At 36.1% G+C, this 21,845-nt stretch overlaps 1 protein-coding gene and 1 pseudogene across 14 annotated transcripts in view; one reads left to right on the top strand and one right to left on the bottom strand.

Moving 5' to 3' along the window:
• Positions 1 to 21,845, top strand: part of GBF1 (golgi brefeldin A resistant guanine nucleotide exchange factor 1) — a 100,648-nt gene that overhangs the window by 21,410 nt on the left and 57,393 nt on the right. The gene's annotated exons all lie outside the window — the stretch shown is intronic.
• LOC120609157 (40S ribosomal protein S24-like) lies at positions 20,520 to 21,110 on the bottom strand (annotated as a pseudogene).

The raw sequence follows: 21,845 nt of genomic DNA, 5'->3' as shown, positions 1-21,845 counted from the left end.
GCAGCGAAGGACTCTGTGAAGGTGACTTAGCCCCCTTGACCTTTGGAAACTGATTATTACATTTGGGTTTCATTCTATCAACTTCAGTTTTAGTAAAACAGTTCTTTCTATCTATCTAATAACCATTTATTTGTTTGTTTATTTAAAGATTTACATATTATTTACATATTATTTCATTTCTCTCCCAGCTTTATTATGATATAATAGAAATATAACATTGTGTTAGTTTAAGGTATACAACCTGATGATTTGATACATGTGTATTGAGAAATGATTACCTAAATAAGGTTAGTTAACACATCCATCACCTCACATAATTACAGTGGGTGTGTGTGTGTGTGTGTGTGTGTGTGTGTGTGTGTGTATAGGAGGTGAGAACATTTATGATTTACTCTCTTAGCAACTTTCAAGTATATAATACAGTTTTGTTAACTATATTCCATGCTATATATTATATCCTCAGAACTTATTCATCTTATAAGTGGAAGTTTGTGTCCTTTGATCAACATCTCCCCACCATCCGGCCCCTTGCAAACACCATTCTACTCTCTGTTTCTCTGAATTTGGCTTATTTTTTTAAGATTCTACATATAAGTACGATCGTACATTATTTATCTTTCTCTGACTTATTTCACTGAGCATAATGTCCTCAAGGTCTATCCATGTTGTTGCAAATGGTAGGATTTTCTTCTTTTTTTTTTTATGGCTGAAGCAGTTCTATTTATGTGGTTGTTTCTCCCTGGATGAATCAACTTTTGCAAGGCAGAGATTAATTTGAGGCCATTTGAGTCAAAACAGTCCTGGAGAATGTTAGAATAAATAGCCTTGCCCAAAGAAATAAGGATTGGGGACGTAATTGTGACTGACCAGTCACTTTGCATCTTGTACCTTATCCCTTTTATGTAATGCTAAATTGATTGTTTAGAGAAAGGGGGATAGCATGTCATGGCAGATAGACATGGCCAGGCTCTCCTTTTGAGTTCTTTTGGTGGGTTGAGGAAGGAGTCATTTGTACTGGAAAGACTCCAAAACAGCATCTTCTCTACAAATTTTGCTCTTGGCAGAAATTCATTTGTATAGTCAATAAATATTTCTTGAGCAATATGTGCCAGATACCAAACTAGGTATTAGGGACCTAGTTTTCAAGGACACTGATACAGTTCCTGTCCTCATAAAGTTTATGGTCTAGTGGGCTGGTGAGTTGAGAAGCTCTGGAATTTGAATGGACAGGTGGGCACTGGTTTGAAGTCGGTCCAGCTTCCACATGTGACCTCTGGAAGTTGTTGTATATATACCCTGTGTGCTGAAAGAGGTTCTGAGATTGTCAGAAGAACAGCAGTGGTGTTTGTCTTCATTGTCTATCTACCTCCACCTTCTTCCTGAGCCCTGGTTGTCTGGCAGTAACTGAGTGCATGGGAGCTTCATTAGCTGCTTTAGGGCCTTAGATGTCTGAAGGTTTCATTAGTCCATTTATATTCACCTTCGATTAACCAGTCTGTTCATCTCAACTGAATTGACTAAAATTGTACTGTAGGATAAGATACTGTGAAACTTAATAAACAGCAAGTTCATTTAAAATGAAGTTGGGAGGCTAGAAGAGAAAACTCTCATGCATGTGTCACTCAATTATAGACCCCAACAAGAAGAAACGTATCTTGCATTTTTGACAAGAAGTGATAATAGTTTACTACCTCAGCCGGAGGAATAAAAGGTATCTCCTTACCTGGTAATAGTTCAGCCAATGGGAGACTGCTCAGCCAATGAAAAGTCACTATACTTTGAATTTTCAGTTTCCTCCAGTGGACTCTTTATTTACAACAGCCCTCCCAAGTTTATAAAAGAGCATTCTTTGTCTTTGTTTCTCTGGATTTGCACGTGGTTCACCATTAGACCGTAAGTCCTGAATGGCAATTCTTTGTTGTTCCTGAATAAACCCATTTTACTAGAGAAATAGCGACAATTTTTTAAAGATCAGTGGTTGATTGCCTTTAATAAAATTCAGCTTTGCATTTGAGTCCCCTCAGGCTTGGGCTTTGGACACAGTTACTAGGATTTTGAAGTCTAGGAGCATAAAACAAAAAATTTAATAGCTACTTAGCTAAGGTGCTAGAAGAATAAGTAAAGTCCTTTTCTATAGCTCAGATCTAATAGTCCCAGTTCAAAAATAACTTGTGTCCTTTAGTAGCAACCCATTGTCTTTATCCCAGAGGCCTCAAGTGAGGAAAGAAGTATCAAAACCTATGTAACTTTGGATAAGATACGGCTTCAGATTGGTTGAATATCTCATCATGTATTTATCTTTTGAATCCCAGAGAAAGTGCTCATATTTAGAATAGTCCTCGGCAACTTTGGGTCCTCAGAGAGAATGCCCTTAAGAAATGCCCTTTTTCCTTAGGAAGAGTATTTTTAGGATTTTCAAGGGTGAAAAGAGATAGTGAGGTTAAGTAAAGCAATTAAACGGTGGTTAAGATCCTTCTAAAAGAGAAAGTTGAAGTGGATGTTGGAGTACAAATTTATTCTACAAAGAGACCTGTGACCTATCATTTTCTTGATAGCTTATTGTGTTCTGAATTTAAAGTGAAGTTCTTTCTCCTTTGTCTCTTTTTTTCTGGTGTGAATCTACATCAATAGAAATACAAGGTATTTCATTAATACCTACTATAGCCAAATACTTTTTGTTACCAGAACCTGGTAACACTGGCAGAGGATCCTGGTTCCCTCTGGCCCAGGAAGAGAAGTTCTTGGTTCAGCCCACGTGGACAGAAGCATTGTGGGGAAAGTAGTGAAGGGAGCTGGATTTCTGTTGCCAGAATCTAAATATGGCTCATTAATCCTCCCAAGTGAGCCTAAGATTAGTATCTTAATCAGTCTCATTTCAGAGGTTTTAAAGACTCATTCTGTTCTCTAGGTTCATTATAAGGAAGGAAATGAACAATGGCTACATTTGGTATTTAGAGAGTGGGAGACATTGCCAGGGTCCTGAGCAGTCTTAGTTTGGCTATAGGCTAAAGAGTCAACAAAACTGGGTTGTGTGCATGCAGTAACGGAAGGCAGGAGGTGGGAAATATTTATGGTGGTAGTAGTCTTCCTCTAAAAGCTCCCAGGAAAGGAAAAAGTTGGCTTGCTCCTCTACCAGAGGTTATTTTAGTGTTATCTAGAGTGCGAATTCATCCCCATTTCCTCTTTATCTACTTGGTGTCAGGACATTTAATCAGATTAACTGATGGTGAATTTTTTCGAATTTTTATTTTGAAATAATTTCAAATTTACAGAAATGTTGCAAGAATAATACAGAGGTCTCCCACATACCCTTTTGAAAGTTGTTTTTATTATTCTTTCTCTCTATGCACACACCCATACATATGTATATAAAATTTTTTCTAAACGATTTGAAAGTAGGTTATATACATTATGACCTTTTATCCCTTAATACTTCAGTGTAGGTTTCCTAAGAATAAGGATATTCTCTTACATAATTTTTGTTTAGCACAGCTATCAAATCCAAGAAATTTAACATTAATACAGTACTATTCATATTTCGATTTTGTCAATTGTCCCAATAATAAACTTAAAAAAATTTTCCCCTTCAGTCAAGGATCACATATTGCATTTTGTTGTCATGTTTCTTTAGTCTTCTTTAGTCTGAAACAGTTTTTAGCCTTTCTTTATCCTTCATGATATTGACATTTTCTATGCACACAGGCCACTTTTTCCTTCTTTTTTCTCTTCCTCCTCCTCCTTTTCCTTTTCCTCTTCCTCCACCTTGAGAGTACTTCTCATTTTGTGTTTATCTGATGTTTCTTCATGATCAAATTCCAGTTATATGTGTCTAGCATGAATCTACTTACTAGAATTGATAATAGTGTCCTTCTCAGGATATCATATGTAGCGCTATCCCTCATTGGTGATATTAATTTTGATATTAATTTCGATGTTACTTTATTTGTCCACTGGATAGATATTATTTTCCCTTTGGAACTCATAAGCAATCTGTGGGGAGACACTTTAAGACTTTGCTCCTCATTAAATTTTCTGTCCACAATTTATCATACATTGATTTTCAGTTTGCAGTGATGGTAAATATTGAATGATTGCTTATATTACTTGTTCTTAAAGGACTAGTTCTTGGGAACGGACATGAACTGTCTTCCCAGTTTACTTGTGTTAAGAGTTTCTCTTCTTTTTAAGAAACACAATTGCATACCATAAGTTCTCTATTTCTTTATGGTTTTAGTGATGCTGTTTTTAAAAAATAGTAACTAAAAAGAGTTTTGAAATTGGAAAATGGTTTATCTCAATGAGGTTTGACTGGGGCTTGGTAATTTTCTAGAATATGGCGACATCACTCGAGTGAAATTTATTCTCCACTCAGCCAACAGCATAAATGCTTCTTAAGCCAAACTGAGAACAGCTATATGAAGCTGATTCCCTTCTCTCTTTTTTTTCTTTCTCTCTCCTTTTAATAAGTGGGATAGCAGTATGAATTCATCATCATATTTCAATTTTTTTCTCAAATCTATTTTAAAAGCCTGATTGGGCTCATTAAGAACTTCTACTTTAGCTTTTTAAGATCTGTACAGTTTAGAAAATGTCTGTTGTCCAGGAGCTTTAAGAGAGAAATGGTTAGAAAAGCATTTCCCCATTCATATTTACTATCACCTTTTTCTCTCCTTCCCTCTTTTTTTCTCTGCATTTTTCCTTTTGCCTTTTTTTTCATTCCTTTGAAGGATTTGATCAACGTGCGTGACTGTTCCTTCTTAAGAAAAGAAAAGGTAGAGAAAGAAGTATTGCTTTTGAGTCTCAGGTTCTTTGCTGTTACTACTGTGGAGAGTAGGCTAATAATATGACATTACTAATGAAGGCTTGCCAGCTATCAGTTATGTTTTGTTGAGGGAACCTTTCCCATGGTAAATTAAAAAAAAGATAAGTAGGGAAAGAAAAGAAAACCAACTAGAGAGGCAGAAAGTATAATAGAGGAATGAACAGAAAGGAACAGAAGCAAAGGACTTGGGACTGTGGTACAGGAGTGGAAGGGAAGGACGAAGAATACAGAGCTACTAAAACGGGAAAATGGGAGTCAGCTCTAACATTTACCTTTACCCAGTCCAGTGTTTGGGCTTTCCACCTTTCAGTAGAGTGTGCTATGAGGTAGAGAGAGGTGGGGTAAATGAAATGGTCCCATTCTCGACTCCTTGGATTCATCCACCCAGAACTGAAGGATTTATCCTGTAATAAGGTGACTTGGTAGCCTGAAGTAGGTTGGGGTGTAGGAGGCTATTAAGTGATGCATTTTGGGCAGCTAACATTAACATGTTGAGTTATTTTTAACCTCCCATTTCAATCCCTTTATTGTTCAGGCTCCCTCATTGGCTACCATAAGAGCAGTCAAAATTAGCAACTATATAAAATGAAGTACCTCTGTCTCCCCAGTCACTTCCAAAATAAACAGGGAGTAATACTGTGCATATTTTGTCTCACTTTACTCTAAAGGCTACTGATAGAGGAAGCATGGATTAGTGTGTAGTGATTTCTAGGCGCTGTCCTCTGGACAGATTCCCTTCTGAGTGCTGTGGCTGAGTGACAGGACCATGTGGCATGAGTGCAGCTGGAAGTATATCATCGGCAGATTTGGGTTGGGTAAATATAGCAGGAGCAGGATGTCAGTGTGGGAGATGGATTGTTCTGGGAAAGGAAGTGTTGTCTTTCGTCTGAGAAACAATTTCCTGCACTTCTGGGACTCTTGCTTTCTTCTTCTTTTATTTTTTTTTCAGGGTACAACAGAGTTGGCAAGAGTTGGGTACACGTGCCCTATTCTGTCTCTGGATGTCTGAGACATTTGAAGTTGGGAGTAGAAATCAGATCTATTTTAGCTGGTTAAGAAATGGACCCAATAAATAGCCATACCCATGCATTATAGTTCACTTTTTGCAGTCTTAAATTAAATCACATATCTGTATAGAGCCTCTTTTTAAAAAGTAACCATTCTTTTAGTAATACAGACAGGTCGAGAGACAAAAATAATTATACAAAGAAAATCAACTCTTTTGAAAGTCAGACATGAGGCACCAGCTGGCAGGAAACAGCTGGGATGTTTTTGGGGGCTAGACTCTTCCACACTAGAACTTAACTCTTCAAGCTATCTCTTTTATCTGAGCTACTTAAGATGGCTGCCTACCTACCAACAATCTACATAAAAGAATAAATCTACTAAATTTTGTGATATTATAATTGACGAGAACATTACAATTTATAAAATGATTTTGCATATTTTTTTTACTTTTTAAAATAGCCTTTTTATTTTAGAATAGATTTAGATTGATAGAGAAGTTGTAAAGAAGTTCCCATATTCTCCATACCTAGTTTCTCCTATAATTAACATATTGGTATGGTACATTTGTCACAATTAGTGAACCAGTATTGATGCATTGTATTAACTAAAGTTCATTCTTTATTCAAATTTCCTTGATTTTTACATAATGGCCTTTTTCTGTTTCAGGATTACACCCAGAATACCATGTTAGATTTAGTTGTCATGTCTCCTTAGGCTTCTCTTGGCTGTGACAGTTTGCATATATTTTTTTCATTTAAGTTTCATAACAACCCACAAAATAGCTTTGGCTATTTTGTATCCCCCACTTTACAGATAAAACTCAGGCTCCAGAAGGGTTAGGCAACTTTATGTTCAGTATTGCACAATTAGTAAATGCTTCTATTGAAATGTGACTATGATATATGAAAAAAAGCAATGAGGTAACTATTTGATTTTTATGTGGATGGAGGCAGAACTATAGCTAACTTTCAGGTGAGCCATTTGCAGAAGAGGAAGAAGAGACAGAGGTGAATGCAGCTTGTATCTTGATCTTTCTGTCTTACCTGAATACAAATTAACATTATTATTTTAATCACAATTTCATGGGGAATACCCTTTCTCTTTGTGATTTGACTATGTCTATCAAAGGAGCTGGTTCCAGAGAATCCTGGGCTGCCCATTCAGTAGACCTTTTTCTTCTCTAGCAGCAAACTTCAGGCTGTTCGCAGGTCCTTGTTGTTAGACATCTGAGTTCAATAGGAAGGTCCTCTGAAAGCATGCCATATATACTAATACAACCAGGCTGTTTCGGGCATGTGTGAAGGCAACTGTTTGGAAATAAAGCACATGAGTTTTTTAGTTCCACTATTTAGTTGGGCAAGCCGGAGTTCTGGCTTGGGGTTAGGAGATTCACAGAACTATAGCGCTGAGAGGTAGTAAAAAAATTAAAAATCCAACAAGCCATGGCAATTACTGGTTCTGAATGCTCTACCCAGAGAGATGAGTGAAGGGGAGGGCTGAGAGGAGGCAAAGTATAATATTTTACTGATGATCCTAGATACTATTAAAATGTCATCTTAGAGCGATGGAAACTATGGGGGTACAAATCCTCAGATCTTAAGGGAGGGACTATCACCTCTTGCCTAAAGAAGTCATAAGGATTGTACTTGGATCTTTGAGGGCAACTTTTAAAGTGCTCCAGCTTAAGTTGACAGGATAAGCAGTTTATTGATACCATTAACAACCAGTTTTATTAGATTTTTTTTTTTTTAATTAATGGGAAAGGGTACTTCTTAGTTTATGCTTTTATAACATGTATCTGTGAGCATAGAGGCTGGTTTGGGAACCATTGGTAGTGAGTGACTACCACCCTCTTTGGTTGACACTGAGGCCTAGAAAAGCCTGATTTTATTTTCTCCAAAAGGAAGCTGTGATAATAGCAATGAGTAAAATAATTTACTCATTGGAAGAGCTTTAGGAGGTTCACCTATGTTGTGTATCTTCATGGCATCATTGAATGGGTTGGGGACAGGGTAGTTATTATAAACCACCAATTACAGGAGTCTTTAAGAGTATAGGTAACTGAGGCCTTCTGCCAGTAGGATGGGAGGTTATTTATGGGAACAAAGATGACAACAGATATTGAACATCACAGGATGAACCTCATACTCCAAAAATGCTTTTGATTCAATAATTTGAAAGAAAAAATATGAAAGACAAAGTGACACTATGAAGGATGATTATTCAAAGTGCTTCTACTAGAAAATCCTTTGATGAGGTTTAAACTGTCCTTAGGTAGGGGAAAAGACTGTTCAGAATGCAAAATAAGAGATGATGAAGTACCTGTGTCTCCAGAGAACTCTGCATTGAGTTATAATGCATGAGAGTGAAATTCCTTACTGTGGTTTTGCATAACATGAAATCTTCATATGAGTCTCAGCAGACGTAGTCTCCAAGGAGGAGTTTGTGGCTAGCTACAGCAGCTTGGGTTCAGAATGCCTCTAGTGGGATGCAAGACAGAGATGGCTCACTGACATTTCTGCTTCAGAGCAACCAGTTTTTGTTAGTGGAAAGCTACGAGGTCTACTTCACTTTTGCAAGAATCTGAAATGATTCCTTTGCATTATGGTCTGAGATGACTGCTTGACTCTACAAAAGCTACAGAGGAGAACCCACAGGCTTTAACTGGAGCTTGTTATGGTTTCCCAGAAGCAAAGCTCATATCTTGTTAAAGCACTTTAGAAAAATAAAGATTTAGAGATAAGAGAATCTTTCATTTTCAAGAACCTTTTTTAAAAAATAGAGGTAAAAATCATTTAACATAAAATTAACTATTTTAAAGCGAATAATTTAGTGGCAGTTAGTACATTTGTAATGTTGTACAACCACCACCTCTGTCTAGTTCCAAAACATTTTCTTCACCCCCAAAATAAAACATGTAACCCATTAAGTAGTTGCTTACCCTTCTCCCTTCTCTCCAAACCCTGGTAGCCACCAGTCTACATTCTGTCTCTATATATTTACCTGTTCTGGATATTTAATATAAATAGAATTCTATAATATATGATATTTTTTATCCTGCTTCTTTGACTTGGAATAGTGTTTTTGAGATTCATCCACATTGTAACATGATTTATTCCTTTTTATGGCTGAATAATATTCCATTGTGTATATGTGTGTGTGTGTGTGTGTGTGTATATTTTGTTTGGAGATGATGAGATGATTCTTTTTTACACACACACACACACACACACATTACTACGGCCATGTACACACCCACCCCATAGTTTATTTTTCCATTTATTCACTGATGGACATTTTTGAACCGCTTCGCCTTTTATTATTGTGAATGGTGCTGCTAGAAGGCGTTTAGGCTGTGTATTTGAGTACTGCCAATTTTTTTTTTTTGAATTATAAACCTAGCAGTGGTAACTCAATGTTTAACTTTTCGAGGAACTGCCAAACTGTTTTCCACAGCAGCTGAACCATTTTACAGTCCCAGCAGCAATGTGTGAGGGTTCACGTTTTTCCACATCCTCATCAACACTTATGATTTTATTACAACCTCAAAATCTTTTGAGACTGGATTAGGACTGTGATGATAAAACTCTTTCCAGCCCTTATGGGTCTCCTAGTATGCTTCTCTTGAAGTAGTAGGATGGCTCTTCTGGGCCAAATAAGGCATCGAGGTTCTAGCTTTTGTGCTGAAGAATAATGTTCTTCTAAAATCTGCGGCAAACATAGTGATCATAGCTGATATGAGTTGCATAGACAGGGTTGAAATCTGATTTGCCAAAAAAAGAGTGTCAGTTACACTTTGGCTCTTGAGAATAGATGGCAGTATTTCTGGCTTCATCTGCTGTCACAATCCTGGACCAGGCAATGGTCTGGGTCTTGCTGACTATACAGGAGGCTCAGCTTGCTTGCAGATTGCCAGCTTATTTTCTTGCTTGCTAAATAACCTTCTGGAGATGAGGGTTAACTCTAATTCCTGAGTGACTGGTTCTTTCTAAGGTGCTATATAAACTGATTTCAGTTGTTATTCCATTACTTACCCATGTGAGATTATATACAGATGTAAAAACTATAATGTTCTCATTTCTTTGCTATTTGGCAGGATGGTTTCTTATTTTGATGTCTTCTGCATCAAATTATTAGTTCCTAAAGGCCTATTTCTTACCTTCTCTTTTTTAGGCCATCAATTTCTACTTCTTGTGTTTATATAATTTTGTGATTTGTCTAATAATAGTCACTATGGTTAATGTTTTAGTATGTCTTATCTAAATTTATTTTTCTTTTGTGAAAATTTCTTTATGTGGAAAGAAAAAACTGATGCTGGGATCTAGGATGCTTGAAGTTTTAGTTCTCTCAGTTTCCTCTATAAATCTAGCTTTCTTTTTTTTTTCTTAACACTGCTTTTTCTAGTTTATGTGTTGGGTGGTTGATTTTTCTGATTTATAGAAATGTTTTTTTTTTTTTGTTACCGGACTGTTTGTTATGTTTTTTCCTTGTAATATTTGAAGTCAGAAAACATTTCAGTGTTTATTGCTTCCATTGGTTGCTTTTTTAAAAATGAGTTTGGACCCGTTTTCAAAGTAAAGAAAAAATTGTAGTCTCTACTGTATCTTCTCCCCACCCCCGTGGTGTAAAGTTTTCAAATACATCCTAACTATTTGATCAAAGTCAGGCTTTGAATAAGGTTTTATAGTCAGGTGTGGTTGAATGAACAGGTATGTCTGGATTTGGTCTTGAGAGATTTGGGGATATACAAATATAAGGGTTTATTTTTTTTCTCCCAGCTTCCACCCCTTTCTAATAATGTACTGTGGTCTATAATAGGTTGAGTTGTAACATTCATTAAACCACTCCTCACATTCCGTGTTTTAAAAGCTTATCAAGATGACTTTGATTTAGTTATTTGGAACCAAAAAGGCAGTTTGTGGAGCCTGGTCTGGAGCTATGGAATAGTAATATATCAGAGATCAGACTTAGGTCCCAGTGGAATTATTCCTCGGGATTTATTTGCCTGGAAAGTACACACAGGAGCCAAATGGTATGTATGGAAAGCTTTGCTGGGATGCAAATTGGATACATTTTGTTGGGACCTGCAGGGGATTTTCACTCCTTCATAATTTTTCAAAGGTTTGTTATACATCAGACAGTCACTGCCTCTTCTTTAAATCTTTAAATCCCCCCTCTTTTTCCTGTTGTAAAGGTCAGATTTTTTTTGACAACTGTGTGCAGGAACAAGATTTGCTAAATCCCTTCATTTTTATTCATACAAATATCAGCATTCAGTGAGTGTCAGTTATCCCAGCATTTAGAGGTAAGGAGAACTCAGGGAGAATCTTGTGAATCTCAGCTTAGCGCCAGGCATAAATCTCTGGGGATAAGTTTGCTGCCTCAACTTTAATCCTTGACTACTCTGATATGGGACAACACCCTCAACAGTTGCTTGCACGTGAAGCCTACATTTCACTAACCCCATGTCTATGGTTGTAGGATAGATGATATAATTAGGGGAGGGAGCTGTGTTGAACTCTTCTGATGGGGCCTCTTTGCCTGCAACAATCCTTAGATTAGATTAGAAGAGGAGAAGGACAATTTATTCCATCCTGTAGCCTTATTTAGCTTTTAGTGGTATCTTGGACAGCAGGCTACTTTTCATTTGAAGATGATTCTTTTTTTTTTTTTACCTAGTAGATGAAATCATGATATTACCATATGCTGTAGTTCCCCATCAAACTTGTTTAGTTTGAGGTTATGTTGTTATGCTATCTATTGATATATAACAGATTACCCTAAATCTTAGCATCTTAAAAATTGTTTTATTTCACACAGTTTCTGTGGCTCAGGAATTTGGGAGTCACTTAAATAATGGTTCTGGCTTAGGGTCTCTCAAGTTGGTCAGCCAGGGCTATAGTCATTGGCTGGGCTGGAGGATCCATTCTGAAGCTCACTCATGTGGCTGTTGGTAAGAAGCCTGTTTCTCACAGGCTGTTGTCCAGAGGCCTCAGTTCCTCACAATGTGGGCCTCTCCATAGGACTGCTAACAACATGGCATTTGGCTTCCCACTAGATGAACGATCCAAGAGAGAAAGCAGAAGCCCCACATTGTTTTCTGATTTAGTGTCAGAAGTAATGTACTATCACTTCTGCCATATTATATTGGTCACCCAGACTAACCCTGATATAATCTGGGAAAGGATTGCACAAAGGTCATTGTCATTGGGAGTCAACTTGGAGTTTGGCTATATAAAGGTTAATTGGATGCTTTCAGATGTTCACTTGGATTTAAAGATTGATTTTTTTTTCTGAAAAAGTATGTTCTCCCCATTCAGCCCTTTTTGCCTTTTCACAAATTCTCGTGTCTTTGAAATTATTCAGGACGTATATGACAAATATATGTGTAAATATTGCTTCAACATGTGAATCTCTTTCTTTTCCATTGCCATGTCAGCCTTAAGCACTAATAAAAAACTTTTCTTTTTCTAAAGCAAGCCAGTAAGCATGATCCCTCTTTCTCTGCTGCTTTCTCCCTCCCTCCCCTTCTCTCTCTTTCTCTTCCTTTCTAGGGAACATCTGTAGCAGCTGGTCCAAGGATCTCGCTCCTCATGAGAACCCCTCAGTTGGATTCAAGTAATCCTCTGTGTTTCCTCAACCTGTTTACCACTGATCCTCTAAAATTTGGTACAAATAGACTAGAGTGACCAGAGTTATGGGATCACCATTGATCTTCCAGACAGAGACATATAAAAATATGAGCTCTTCTTGGACTCTATCCAGGAGCTCTGAAATGTAGATGAGGGCCTTGTACATGGGAGATATTTAAAAACTAAATTATTTGTCTGTTACTTGATGGATTTATCTGCTACTTTGTATACCAGTCAGAAAGGAGCCTGAAGAATTATTTGCTATTCTTCACTTTTCTAGGAGAAGCAGGTCTGTGGTCACAGTGATGAAGAATGCACAGGTTGATCTTGAAGCCAACCAGGAATACTGTCCTGCTTTTTTGGTGACCATGAGAGCTATATGCTGTTACATTGACCTCTTTCTCCACCTTGGTATATACCAAACTCTAAACTTGTTAATAGAAATCTCTGTTGTGAAATTGAACTTGTTCAGCCTTTAGGAAGTTAAAACAGAGAGTTAGTTTCTCCTTTCTCAAAAATCCCAGAGCATCTTTGGCTTCCTAGGAAGCAGCCTGAAACTGTGAATGAACTCTGGTTTCATATTCCTGTTGCCATTGACAGGCCTAGTAGAAAATTTATACCTGGGAAAATCCATTGAATGCTTTTTTTGACTTAGGCTGTACAAAAGCAGACCTCTCTGGTTTTGTACAGCCTAAGTCAAAAAAATTGATTCGGTTTTCCAAAATTGTGTTTAAGTTTATAGATGACTATAAACAAAAGTAACAAAGCAGGCAAACAGGAACAAAAAAACCTTTTGTCCATAAAAATCACTATTTACCTAACCGTGATCTCCTCTAATCCTTATCATTATATACACATAATTTAAATAGTTTAATCAATATGCCATATTATTTTTGTTCCTTTTATTCATTTAACATAATTTAATACAGAATTTTCCATCCATTTACCTATATATTTATCATCTTTAATGGCACTATAAAAATACATCAAATTAGAATGCCATAGGTTATTCTTTTAAATTTTTAAGTTTATTATATGTGAGGGATTTTAGTTATCTTTGTACTGATAACATTGTTTTTCTTTCTAATTATCTTCATGAAAAAATAGTCCCATTAGTAGAATGACTGAGTTTTATAGCTGCGCTATATCTCATATTGAGTTTTCTAACTTCTTTTTATTTTTGCTAATTTAGCTGACAAGATGATACCTTTATAATTTGCTTTGCATGTCTTTCTAGCATTTTCTCAAGTGTTTTATTGTTTGGATTTTTTCCTGTGTGCAGCATGGTCTCTTCTTAGTTCTTGTCCACTTATTTGACAGAAATTGGATAATGTCTTTTCAGATTTGTATTAGCAGCTTTCATCCCTAGATAATCCTTTTTAATCTTTTCGTATTTATTGCCAGTGTCTTTTTTTCCCTCTTACTGTGGACTGTTTGAAACCAGGTAGGTAGTGGTATTTTTGGTCCTTACAGAGAGATGCTTGGACATTGACTAGTTTATTTACGTTTGAAGTGTAGCAGTGCAAGGTCCTGTGAAAATCTTTGGCTCAGAGTGTGCATGGGAGTCTCCCTGTGTGGAGAGCAGGCAATCCAAGATGTAAGGAGGGGAGATGAGGACAAGACTGACACCAGATCTATAAATAACCTATTGCACTTTGAAATAGGAATTGGGTCACTTTTATTGTCTTCCCCAACTTATTTACTGATTGGCCATGAAGAGGAGGCATTAGGATTTGGGGAGAAAATGTTAACTATTTTCAGCTGACAGAAAGTGAAAAGTGCTGATATAGGTCAGTTTTGCTTCTTGTTTTCTTTGTTGTTGTTGTTGTTTTCTATTTTTCATCCTTTTTTTTTTTTTCCTTTCTGTTTGCCTCTCGTTTTCTTATTTCTCTGAGAGTGAGATGACCGAATGAAAAGTCTGGGTTTAGAGATTTGTTTAACTAGATATGATATCCAGCTTCCTAAGTAAAGTAGTGGAATTCTGTACGGTGAAAGGCCCTGTATCCCTTTGCCATGGCACCATGCCTAGGACAGATTGACCACGTGAAAGGTGGAGCTGGTAACCCAGCATGTCATTTTCCTCGCCATTGAACAAATTCCTTTTTTACCTCTATTAAAGACTGCCGTGCCCAGTCATTCTCATTGGTCTCTCTGCAGAGAGTGAGAGGCCTGACTCCTAAAACTTTTTCTAAGGTCCTAGTTTCTGGTGTTCTCTCTGGGCTGTCGATTTTATTCTCTAAAATGAGAAAAATATACCAAATGATCTTTTACATCTCTAAAGTCCTAAGATTCTTTGGGTCCATTGTCTTCACACAAGCTTGGAAATACTTTCAGATTGATTCTATATGAATGTCATTACACTTCATTTGTAATGAAAATTTTGGTGTTGGAATATTACAGAATGTAATTTAAAGAAGAAAATATACACAAGCTTTTTATTTCTGTGCATTTTGAGGTAGTCTAACTTAACAATTTCCCTTTGTCTTTATATTATCCAGTTAGGTCACCTTTCAGATGAACTGTGCTTCAAACTTGTTATGTAATTTTATAGTTACCATTTAGCTCCAAGTGAATGATTCTAAGATCTTTATGTCTTTTATATTTTTTTCTATAATTCTTAAAAATGGATTAATACTGCCTGAATGTCAAGTGAATGTGTTCTATGTTGATTTAAAATTTTTTACTCATATTAAACTATCTTACATTTTATATGTTAATATATATGAAGATATATAAATATATCTTAGTTAAGCTTCACAACGATCCTGTGAGGTAGGCATGAGGATGTGAAATAGCAGTCCCCAGTACCTACTCTTTCTGTTCTATGCTATACCTAAGAGGTAACCCTTTCATAAAGTCTTTTCGCACACTCTTTTGGAATTTACTTCTATATTTCTAAGTAACAAGCTTATCTTGCTGCTTCTTGGTTTTTCAATTTTAAGCATGATGTTTCACTCATTTTTTTTCTCTCTCTCAATGTTTACAAGAGTCAAAGTATCTTAGAAGTGGAAGAGACTTCACATCCTCCAGAGACCTAAACTCAAAAAACTTCAGGGGTCTAGCAGATAACTTAAATGAGTACAAGAATAGGGAGCAGTGTGGACTGTGGCTAACTGAAAGGCTATATCCTCATCTAAAGACCTTCAATTTTGTTTTTCACTGCACGTATCAAACAGTTGCAATAAATGGGTCTTATTTGGATCTTGATTCAAGCACACAAACATAACATTAAACAAAAGTTTATGGCAATTATAGAAATCATATAGTTGCGAGTTAAGCACTAACTAAAACTTTGATACTAAAGCAATGTTACTCCTTTAGATGTGATGATAATGATATTACAGTTATTAACGTTTTTGTTGTTGTCGTTTTGGTTATTAACATTTAAGGTGGATAAAATGATATGATGTGCCAGATTTGCTTCAAAATAATACGGGAGTGGGAGGGGATAATAAAAAACAAGACTAGCCCTGAGTTGCTAATTATTGAGACTAGGATTGGGGTATATGGAAGTTCATTATAAAAGTCTGTTTGCTTTTATGTAATTTTGAAAGTTTTCATAATAAATGTAAAAAAAAATTATATGATTCAGAACCTGGTCCCCTTAGCAGAGAGATATTAGAATGAGGAGGAAAGGAATCCAGAATAGGCTCGAACAAAGGCAGTTCTATTACCTATCCTGTTTAAAGATTGTCACCAGACCTTTAATAGTACATTCAGTTAAATATTTATTTGTTGTTATAACTATTCATAGTATAGTCTGTTAAATATTTATTTGTATACTGAGTTAAATTTTTTTTTTATTTTAAGTAGTGGATAATAACGTCATTCCAATAAATTAATTTATTGATATAAAAAAATAAAACTCACAGCATACCCCCAAACAAAACACATCTATGGACCAGCCCAGATTTTTTATCTGGACTTCAGTTTGTGATTGCTGAGTCTGCTGCAGCCTTCTCATTTTATAGAAGAAACTGAAGCACAGAGTGGTTATGATTTGACCAAGGTCACACAGCTTATTAGTGGGGAAAGCTAGAACTCGGGTCTCCTGATTCCACAATCCATTGCTTCTTTTTGAAAAAATTGCCCAACTGTCTTAAATAAGAAAAAAGGGTTATGGTTTTGCCTGGCAGTTTTCTTATGTTTCCTGATTGTAGCTATTTGTTTTTAGAACACTGGCTAGAGATTTGGCTTCTCTCTTTTTGTAAAGTGATAGGGATAAGAGATTCAGCCTTAAAAGCTGGTGGAAATCCAGGCCTAGGGATGGTTATATTTCTTAGGACGATAAGGAATTGTAGAGCTTAGGCAAGTTAGAAGCATAAAACTTTAGCTGAGGTTGGAGTAGAAAAATGAACCCCTTGGTGCTATTTGATCCCCAAGTGAGATTTCACTACTACTAAAAACTACTTCTGTGTGTGGACTTTAACTTTTTAAAAAAAATTTAACTATTTTCTCCAAGTCCAAAGCACTAAGCCAGTAGCATAAATGTACAGACTTGCCAACCATGAGGAATGTGTTGCAAAGTAGCTGTGACAGAGCCTTGGTAAATGCTTTGTTATAGAGCTGTTACTATGTTTTGCTCCCAGGTCAAATTGGGAAATAAGGATTTGGGTCAGCCTTGTTTTATATATGTTTTATTTACATGCTTAATTTAAAAGCCTAATAAAACCGAGCTGACTTTCAAAGAGTTATTGCTGTACTGGCAAAGATGCACATAGTAAATGTCAGTTGAGGGAAAGGATTTATAGAAAGCATGAGAAGAATGTAGAATGACTATTGTAGATAGATTTTTAATAGTCTTTCCCCCATTCCAGCTTATTCTCCTATTTTTTTAACTTTTTATCTTACACCTGTGTGTTTATATATTTTCCTACTAAGACCAAAGAGAGACAGAAGGGAAAGAAATGATCTTACAGAATTCTTTTGGGGAGCAAATTTGAGCTTTTTTAGACTTTATTTCAGTAAACCTTTTGAGGCATATCCTGTTTTCCTAAAGAACCAGTCACTTATCAAGTGTCACAGAATTCAGGCTTTTATGTATTTTTCTTCCTGTCATTTTGAAATTGATACAAATACCTAGAATGAAAGAGTTGGAACTAGTAGTTTTTAGAGTACATTCTAGATGTTGACAAGGAGAGACTTTGCCCTTACCTATGCCTAGGGACTGTTCTAGATTAGAAGATAGGTAGATTCCACACCTGAGTCTTTATTCTGACTTTTAAAAAATGAAATAGAGAATTAAAGCTATTGGCTAAAATTAAATCGAGTTTATCTCTATATTTTATTTGTAGATTCATCCATACAACTTAGCATATATAATGGCCTCAATTATATTTTGGGGAAATTGTTTATTTCTTTAGCTAGAATATATACTCCTTGTAGTTAGGGGACATGCCTTTACATCGTTCAGAGCTTAATAAATACTGACTTGTATATTTAGTAGATATTTTGTTTGGCATGACTTTATTGGCTCTATTCAATATAGATGGTAATAATATTATTGTGTGTCAGGAATTTTACATATATCATCTCATTTTATCCTTCCAAGAATATTTCAACATAATATGATACTCATTTTATAGAAGAGGAAACTGAGTTTTCAAAAAGTGAAGAACTTGTATAAGCTCACACATCCTTAATAAGTGGCAGAACTGGAATTCTAAACCTCAGCCTGATGATAATTCCTGCTTTTACCTCTATATCATGCTCCCTTAAGAGCTTTGGAATCATTGCTAATAATCTTGGACAAACTATTCTCAGCCTGCTTTTTGGTAAATGTGAAACTCATTTATTCTGTTGTTCCAGAAGAGTCCTTCATATTTAAATCAAGATTATGGACTGCTCTTTTGAGAGCCTAGACTAATAAGGGACATTATAGTATAGTGGTTAAGAGTATGGGTTCTGGAGCCACTGAGACCTGGGTTTTTGAATATTGGCCTCACCTTGGTGACCTTCAGTAGGTTACTAACTTTTCTGAGCTTCAGTTGCCATATCTATAAAATGAGGACAGTATGGAATACTACTCAGCAGTAAGGAGGAATAAACTATTGATATACAAAAGAGCTTGGATGGATTTCAAAGCCATTATGCTGAGTGAATGATTTCAGTTATATGACATTCTGGAAAAGGCAAAAGTATGGGGCCAGGGAACAGATTATGAGGGGATGTTTGAGGTGATGGAACTGTTCTGTATCCTCATTGTGGTTACATGTCTCTATTTATATGTTAAAACTTAGAAAAGTACACAAAAGAAAAAAAAGTCAATTTACTGTATGTTTATTTTAGAAAATAAAAGTAAAAAGCGGGGATAGTAATAAAACTTTTCTCATAAGGTCATTGTGAAATTAAGAATAAGATAATGTTATTAAAGTATTTATCACAGTACCTGGTATGGATTGCACAGTGACTAAATGGTTGTTTTATTGTTATTTTTATTAAAAGTATGATATTAAATTTAGTGACTTTCATTGAAAGGACAGTAAAATAAACTATCACAGCGTCTGCATGGGTACAGTTAGTAAACAGAAAAGTGAGTAACCGTGAGTCAGATGGAGTATGTGTTTTCACATGACTCAGCAGGGGACTTGAGGTCTTTTGGAAGGTAGGAGATTAGGCTTAGTATTTCTGGAGTATCTTGCAGCTGGCTTTTCTGGATGCATGTACAGTTCCCTTGATATGATTCTTCAACAAAATAGCTTTGGTCTTGGAAGCCACAGCTCCTTTCACTGGTTTCAGATGAGATCTGAAATTTTGATTGAGCAAACTGATCAAAGAAGGAGCTGGAAGTGGTTCTCATACTTGGAAGATGGTAACTGGTCTGTATAACAGCTGTGGATTCCAAAGTCATTTCCTCCTGCCAGCCACTGTCTCTGGATTAGACAGTGACAGTAGCAGGGCAAACACCATTCAAGAGCTAAAAAAAGTTAAGGTCAAAGTAGCATTGTAGTTATACTAGCAGTGAAAAAGAGGCTCTAAAGTGAAACCTTGACCTTTCCATCATGTAAGTTTGTTGTCTTGTACAAGAGATCTGAACCTGAATCAAAACAAGTTGAATCAACAGTAAAAAGGATTCTGACCTTATAATGCCTGCTATACTAGTTACTTACAAGTCTCACTAGCACTTACTGGTCTGTGAATTATATTCATTTTAGCTAATGACACTGGAATTCAGGAAACAGTAGAGAAAAAGAATGTTCAGAGTTCTTGGTATAGGACTTTGGTTTAGGAGTGACTTATTTTTTTAAAATTTCTTTAGAGTACTGACACTAAATTTCAAGCAAAGCGTCATCATTAGATTTGTTTCATAGCTTGTCTTTTTGTATATATATGGCTAAGTCATTGATTGCTATGAGGAACATTACTCTTTTCTACGTTGTGAGGAAACAATGCCAATGTGATTAGCCTGTTGATTTGCTTTGATTTTGGTTTAGTTTTTAATTTCCTGGTAGTTATGCTGAGTAGTAGTTGGTTAGAACAAGGGTTTAAAATATAAGAGAATCATTAACCTCAAAAATCATTATGCACAACTCTGAATATACTAAAAAACCCCAAAAAACATTGAATTGTATACTTTAAAGAGAGGAATTATATGACATGTGAATTATATCAGTAAAGCTGTTAACAAAAAATGCCATCCCCCCCACCAAAAAAAAAAAAATCATTATACTGATCTGTGACCTTTTAATGGAAGGGTTTGGACTAAAAACTTTTCAGAATGGGACTACTTTCAAAATGAGGCTAAATTCTTAGGCAGGGTCCTGAGATCACCTCAAAATGATAGATTATGGAGTATTAAATGACTTTTCAGAATAGTTCCTAGAGTTCATCTACTAAACAAATAACCATTCAGATAGTCATGACATAGACATTGGTAATTTTGCAAGGTAGGAGGATAAGAAGCATCATTTAGTCTAAAATAGTGATTCTCAACTGGGCAGTTCTGCCTCCCAAGGGTAATCTGGCAATATCTTGAGGCATTTTTGGTTGTCAACACTGGAGACAGGTATACTACTAGTATCTAGTGGGCAGAGGCCAGGAGGGATGCTGCTAAACATCCTATAGTGCATAGAATATTCTTCTACAACAAAGAATTATCTGTCTCAAACTCTTGTTAGTGTTGAGATTGAGAGATCCTGATGTAAAATTTACACCTATGTTTTCTTCTCATTCTTTTTTTTTTGTAAGTTCTCAAGTTTATTAATCCTCTCATGAAATATCTGCACAATCATTGCAGATAAAGTCACTGACAAATCTTTGAACTCATTTTTTGCCAGCGCCATATTGGCCTTTGCAGTCCCCCTGACTTTCTTCATTCCGTTCTTGCAGTCCTCTTCATTCTGTTCTTGCTGTTTTCTTCAGGTCTTTTTCTTATACAGGCCATGTCTTGCAAGCCTATGTTCAGGTTCATTTTTCTTTGCATAATTCAAGGAATCATAAATCATGCCAAAGCCAGTTATCTTGCCACCACCAAAATGGGTTCTGAACTTAGATGCAAAGATGACATCTGGTGTGGTTTTGTACATTTTGGTAAGTTTTTTCTGAATTTCTGTGTGAGATACTGTTGCTTTCCCAGGATGAAGGACATCAATGACCATTTGTTTCTGCTAAAGTAGTCTATTGGTCATGAACTTTCTGGTCTAGATGGTTACTGTTGTTTATGATGGCAGCTGACCCTCAAACAGCTAGGGAGGGAAAGAGCCCAACTTTATTCTTTTGCATGTGGATATCTAGTTGCCCCAGCATCATTTATTGAAAAGACTATTCTGTAGCTATTGGATGGTCTTAGACACCCTTGTCAAAATCAATTGACCATAAATGACCCTGATGTAAAATGACTTTGATATCTATACAGATTTTTCCTAGAAAAACATTACACAGCCTCCCTGAAATTTTAGATAATCTTGATGACTATGTTAACACAGCTTCAGCTATCAAGATATTTCCATACGGATGCTGCTATACCTGAGTGAGAATACATTAAGAGTTAGGATGTGTCTAAGCCTTTTCCTGTCATATATTCAGGCAACTCATACCATGCAGTCTCAGGGTTCCCCAAGCTAAGGTGTTGCATTAAAATTGTAAAGGACCCTAACAATCATTTGATTCTGCTTTCTACCAAGTACTCTGAATTCTGTCTGACATTCTTGTTGTTTATGATACATTTTAATATACAAGGCAAGTACCCTCTCAGTGCCTAGCTTTTTCAAAAATTTTCTTAGCTATTCTTATCTGAATGTTTTAAGTACACTATTTTATTTAATTCTCAAGCAAGCCTAAGAGTTAGAGTTTTTAAAATCTCCATTTTACAGATGTGGAAACTGAGGCTTAAAGAAGTTTATTTGCCATGGTTGTACCAGAACTGGAATTCGAATCTAGATCAT

Source organism: Pteropus medius, unplaced genomic scaffold (assembly GCF_902729225.1).
Source record: "Pteropus medius unplaced genomic scaffold, Ma_sr-lr_union100, whole genome shotgun sequence".
NCBI lineage: Eukaryota > Metazoa > Chordata > Mammalia > Chiroptera > Pteropodidae > Pteropus > Pteropus medius.
Note: the sequence above shows the minus strand (reverse complement) of the source record. Positions and strands in the feature narration are given on the sequence as shown.